This window comes from Magnolia sinica, unplaced genomic scaffold (assembly GCF_029962835.1).
Source record: "Magnolia sinica isolate HGM2019 unplaced genomic scaffold, MsV1 ctg200, whole genome shotgun sequence".
Classification (NCBI taxonomy): Eukaryota; Viridiplantae; Streptophyta; class Magnoliopsida; order Magnoliales; family Magnoliaceae; genus Magnolia; species Magnolia sinica.
In genome coordinates, this window is record NW_026682775.1 from 165851 (window position 1) to 172443 (window position 6593).

At 37.8% G+C, this 6593-nt stretch overlaps 1 long non-coding RNA gene across 1 annotated transcript; it reads left to right on the forward strand.

The window, feature by feature from the left end:
• The first annotated feature begins 1097 nt into the window (after positions 1-1097).
• On the forward strand, positions 1098-4330 carry LOC131236081 (uncharacterized). Its single transcript, XR_009166520.1, has 4 exons — positions 1098-1238; positions 1394-1462; positions 3847-3892; positions 4168-4330. It is a non-coding gene; the product is annotated as an uncharacterized LOC131236081 (long non-coding RNA).
• Positions 4331-6593: the final 2263 nt, after the last annotated feature.

The window sequence follows — 6593 nt, forward strand, 5'->3', positions numbered from 1 at the left end:
TGTAGTCCACCAGATCTTTGAATATGTTTCATTTTTGGGCTCATATCCAACAATGAGTTGGCAAAATAAATGGATCATATGGATATACAATATATAAATCAAAGTGGGCCCACATCTACCCCATCAATCAGATGCACCATTCCTTGGTGGGCCTAAGGCTTAAAAATCAAGTCAATCTATGACTTTTTTGGGCCACACCACATACAAAAGTTGAGAGGGGTTACCCTCCATTAAAATATTCATAATCATTTGTTAGGCCCACCGAGATGGGGTTCACAAATCTAGCCCATCCATCATGTGTGTCCCACTTGGATGAGGAGTCAGACCAAGTTTCATATGCATAAAAATTTCAGGTGGGCCCCACCAAGTGCTTTTATATGTTTTAGGCATTTCTTCACATGATTTTAGATGGTATGGCCCACCCAAGTTCCGTATACGGCTGACTTTTGGGATATCCCATAATTTAAAGGGGCCCATCAAGTGCACGGTGTTGATGTTTGACACATGTCATGGTGGCGCCCACACAGCTTGACCTTTGTGTTTAATCCATGTCATCCCCATGAGGTCAAGCTGTGTGGGCCCCACCATGACATGTGCCAAACATCAACACCATGCATTTGATGGGTCCCCTTTAAATTATGGGATATCCCAAAAATCAACTGTATACGGAACTCCGGTGGGCCATACCATCTAAAATCATGTGAAGACATGCTTAAAACATATAAAAGCACTTGGTGGGCCCCACCTGAAATTTGGATGCATCTGAAACTTAGTATGACCCCTCATCCAAGTGGCACACACATAATGGATGGGCTGGATTTGTGGACCACATCTCGGTGGGCCTAAAAAATAATTATGTATGTTTTAATGGAGGGTAACCCCTCTCAACTTTTGTATGTGGTGTGGCTCATACGAGTCATTGATTGATTTTATTTTTAATCCCTGGGCCCACCATGGGATGGTGCATCTGACTGATGGGGTAGATTTTTGACACGCACCATGTTGGGGCCCACGGAGCCATACCAGACGCCGGCCTAAATTTGGGCGCGCGCTCAAAAACAGAGCCGCGCCCAAAAAAACCCCAAATCCCAAATCTGCTCTCTCTCTCTCTCTCTCTCTCTCTCTCTCTCTCTCATTACATCTACCTACAACAAGAACAATGATTCTCGAGCCTTTCATCCAATCAATCTTTCAACGATCAGAGTTTGCAAGCTTGGAGCGGTTGGCGCTATGATCTGGTCCTTATTTTGAGGGATTTTTTAGTTTTTGTGGTTTTTCTTAGGGTCAGAAGTGGTTTTTGGAGCTGGATTTAAGGTTTTTGTTGTGAACAGTATAGAGAGGGTTTTAGGGACCTGGAGATCTAATTCTCGTCTGGTTGATTTGATTTTGGTAGGAATCGTCGTGGAGATTCTGGCGTCAGTGAGCGGTTAGGATTATGCAGCAACAAGGAGGATCGGTTTAGGTATTTTTGTAATTTATTGGGAATTTTTTTGTTGTAGCTAGTGCACCCTTTCATTTACTTCTCTATGTATTTCATATTTCTCCATAAGGGGGTTGATTGTTGGAGTTAGAACCCCTTCAGTTTGGGAACACTCATCATTTGTTTCTTTGAGTTTTTAGGACATTGCCAGCAAGCACCCGGAAAGATTTTTTGGTGGTTGTACTTTCAAATGCACCGTAACTTTCCTGGTCCATGTAATTTTCAAGAAGAAAATTGGGTGCATGCACCTGGTAGGGTCTTTTCTTCAGTAACTTCTTTAACCATACTACTAATGATGGGAAGATTCATACACTTGGTTTTGTTGTTTCTTGTTGAGTAGCATTGAAAAAATCAAAGGAAATACATGCATAAATATATCAGAGTTTTTTTCTCTGTTTTTTTTGGCAATATGAAACGTTGGTTTTGGTTGTTTTTCAAAGCAATGGTACACACCAGTTGTTTGATCGAGTGCTTCATAGAGTTTTGGAAGTTGGTTTTTGTCCTGATGTCGGGATTTGATAGTTTGTTCATTGAAATTGAAAGATACATACAGGTTCTGGATGTAAATCTATATGAAGCACCATTCAGTCAGCTGTTGCTGCACTGATCTTAGATAGAAATCTTGATTCTTGGAAATTAGGTTGGAACATTTAGCCTCTCCATTGTATATTGTCTACATTCCCTCATTGCTTCCTTTCCTCTGTTTTCTCAATAAAATTTCATTAAATTTTCATTGAAAGATAACCATTTTTAGGTTGTGTATGGTGCAACTCATTGTATCTATAGAAGAATCGTATATATTAACAATATTTAAAAAATATATAGTTCATTTGGATTGTGCCCAAGAGAATCAAGTTGGAAGTGTGTTGTTCAGTCAAATAGGAAATGTCAAAAACTAATAATTTTTAGTAGTGTTTGTAATGAGGAAGAAGCCCTTCAACTCTAATTGAAGTGGAAGTATGGAGTGACCCTTCTGGACAGATTGGATACCTTTTATACATAATGGTGGTATCCACATGTGAGCAAAAACTGAACGCCTCAAGATGAGGGTATTGTTGTGTTATTTTTCTGTGAAAGAAATATCACATCCTGTGACGTAAGGGACCAATGCAATGGATAGTTCTTCGTTATTTCACGTTACTGGGAAACATTAATAACTTTCATCTTCTCCACTTGAAACAATGGTTGTAATTCAATTCACTTGTGCTTCTAAAAACCGCCTAATTAATGGTTTTGGAATTTGTTTTTGGGCATCTGAGTTTCTTCCATGAAAGTGTTGCTTCTACAAATCTAATCACTCAAAGAATGTTGCACACTCCAGTTTTACTCATGATACGAGTTTTACACAATTATCTCCAAGAAAACGAGGTTGTTTTGTTCCCTGATGTACTGATTTCACCTTCCTTGGATGATGATAGGTTTTCTATATGCATCAGCATCAGCATAACAATAATATATGTTTCAACACTATCACATAGTCATATATAGCACCATGTCGGATTTTCCAACAGTGACAGGTTTAATTGTCTGGTACAGTTACATGTTTTTGTGCCTATGTTACTTTGAAGATGACTCCTTTCTAGTATTATCTTAAATGAACCCATTCTTTTTCATCACGAGTATATATAAATACTTCTAACGTTGATGACTATCTTGTGGAATCAATAATTAGACTAGCCACAGACTCCAATGCAGGAGAAGTTTATTACAGGTACTCAATTAGAACCAAGCATCATTTCATCCAATCCCCAATAAGAATTTCTGATTTTTCTTGGAAAATGTATTTTAACTTTAACAGTTGCCAGCTTATGTTGGAAAATGTTCTGTTTGAATTTTGAAATTTGATTTGGATACTACAATGGATGGCTCCATCTTACATGTGATTATATGGTAGGATGTTATTTTTCCACCTTATACACCGTTTCTAAGTCATTCTCTATATATCGGTATTTTGATTAAATAAATGAAGTTTGAAATTGTGTTGATTGGTGGCTCTCTCTATAATAATCTTATATTTTAGAATGGTATTTGGTGCTCTGCTGATATCTGTCGAAGAAGACAGATTTTGCAATTTCTCATTTGGTAGAACTGATTGTTTGAATATCTTGTTTCCATACCAAGATTTCTCATTTTTCTGTTTCCCATTGTTTTTTGTGATTTTCACTTTGTACCTTCTTTGAATTCTTTTATAATAGTTAGCATGTTGGCAAATGGTTCTTTGTGGCATTGGCAATGGAATTCAGCTTAGTTCTAGATATAAGGCATTATATTGAATGGACAATCAAATCTTGGTGTAAATATTTTTATAAGTTGATTTGTTCTTTCCTTTTTTTTTTCTTAGTGGCATTGGCAATGGAATTCTGCAGCATGGGATTTTGAACAACAGAAGGCATAAGGCAGGTCTTGACTAAGGTGAGTACTGCGGTTTTATCCTTGACAAGTTTTTTCTCAACACCACTTGACAGTTTCGTCCTCTTGAGTACTTGTCATTGCCTCTAGTGACTATTGTAGAAGTAAAGAAAAGGTGTTCACCTAAAAAAAAAATGGTTCTTATTAACCAATTTTATAAGACAAATATTGACTTGGCTAAGTTTTCATGGCCCGGTGGATTGGCCAAGTCAATGCAAAACTTGGCCGATTTTTTGTATAGGACTGATGCATAGTATGAATCAGCGGAGTGGTTGCAGGTTTACATATTTGGGGCTAGTGCTTTTTCAGGATGAGGAGTGGCTCGAGCTGTTAGTGAGGTTGTAGTTGACAATCCGGTCAAGTGAGATCTTACACATTTCATTCCATGTTAGCATTATGTTGCTGGTTGTATTTTATATTTGAATGTTGTTTATTTATTTATCTCTCTCTCTCTCTCTCATTATATATATATATATATATATATATATATATATATATATATATATATATATATATATATATATATATATATATATATATATATAGATAAAAGTGATAAAATAGACAATACAGATTGTTATATGGGTGTCCCTTAACATATGGTGGAAGTGTCTTCTTACAGAGAAATTAGTGTTGAGGACCACCATCTATGTGATCTAAGATTCCCAACCAAAGGGAATTACATGAACATCTCTCTGATTGATTGTTGGGGTCACAACATGACAACCTCTCATGCATTTGGAGGCAAGATCATGTCCATAACATCTGGCTCTGATTTCAACTGTGGCCTATTTGCTGAGAACAGGAATGCTTTTTGTTGGGGGTGATGAAACTATGAGTGGGGTTTTGAGCTCGATTCCTAGACATGCAAGGTTTCAGATGATTTCAGCTAGTGAGTTTCTGTTCCTGCCCCTTTTTGTTTTTAATTTACAGGATGTTTCATCATTTCTTGAATTGCATTCTTTTCTTCTTCTTCTTTTTTTTCTTGGAATGTTTTGAATTTCTTGAAAGTTGAAAATATTTGTTTCATCATTTCTTGTTTTTATTGTCTAAAACTAGGAGTGTCTTCCATAACAGCATGTCTAAAAGTTCAATGATGTATGTTCCAGATGGAGATGCTGGACTTGCTTCATATTCGAATCAGCTAGTATCCAGTTTCAAATTTTCTCTTATTTACATAATCTCTCTTTTTTCAAATAATAAAATTTCAGAATAACACCCCAAGGTATTAGATAATGCCTCGTTGAATAGAGTGCCATGAGGTTTCAGTTTGTACAAGTGGGTCATAGGGTTCAGGAATGTAGACTGTTGATATGATTGGACAGCACTCTAGATGGCCTTGTGCCAAAATCTCATGTATCCAAAACTCTAAATAATTGTGCCTTCAGCCTTTTTTTTTTTTTTTTTTTTTAAGATGTGGTTGTATATTCCTTAAAGTTGCTGCAATTTTCCAGTTGTATTGAAGCTATGATAGGTGGATCCTTGTAGAAACAGGAGTGCAAGATACTTGAACAAGGAAAATGATAAGGGATCCACCTTTCCTTTTCCCAACATTTGAAATCCATACTTGCTTGGGGTATTTTTGCACCTTTTAATACAAGTTGGTTTTACAAACTCACGCATCTGATGGACAGGTTGGATTTCCTGCATACATCATGTGGGCCTCATATCTCCCTGGTACTACCATAACTTTACCGTTGTACCGGTGTCACTGGAGCGCACTTCTGTTTTTAACAGTGCATCGTTCCGATCGTGTGGCTCACCATGCCGATCTAGCATGGTGGGGCCTATCTATAATGTGGAGCTGTTTGTGGGCTTAGCAGAAGTATGTGTCCAATCTAGCATGGTGGGTCTAAAATAGTAACCTGTTGATTTACAGGAATCGTCAGGATCCGTTGGAAACATGTTCTCCTATCTACAGCAAAAGTAATATTAATGATGGGAAGGCAGCCAATGCAAGGTTGTTGAGGAGGCAATCAATGACCGGTGGATTGGACAGCTCTCGAAGATCTTCCCTAGGTGGGAAGTCAACTGATTCCTGTGAGTTATATAAATTCCTATAACAAATTAAAACTGCTGATAGCCATGTTTTTCTTAGTTTCCAGTCATGCTTTCATCTTATTTTGCTAATTCCCACATGTACCAATGATTCCCACACATCAAGAACATCCAGGCTGCCATCAGATGGACAAATGAGCGGCTACAATCTTATCATCTGCTGCACATCCACACGTGCCTGCATTGGCCATGTATGGAATTAGCAAAACAAGTCTGTCATATACGACGTTTGCTGTTATCCCAGGCTGGTAACTCAGCCCACAAACTCGACATAGGATGATTTTTGGGGCACCTCCTGTCCATTGTTGGATCCCCATTTGAACGAGTTGGATCCTCCTCCCAACCCATTTGAACGAGTTAGATCCTACACCCCTCCACAGGATAGGCATTGTGTGTGTGTGATGATCAATCACACTAACATTCTATGCATGCACAAGGAAAATGATAAGGGATCCACCTTTCCTTTTCCCAACATTTGAAATCCATGCTTGGGGTATTTTTGCACCTTTTAATACAAGTTGGTTTTACAAACTCAAGTACTTCCATTTACACTTGTCCTTTTGGTGATGCTGTTAATAAAGATAAACTATTGCAAATGGTGAGATTTGGTGCTGAGATGGTTTTCAGTTTAAGGATAGCACTATGA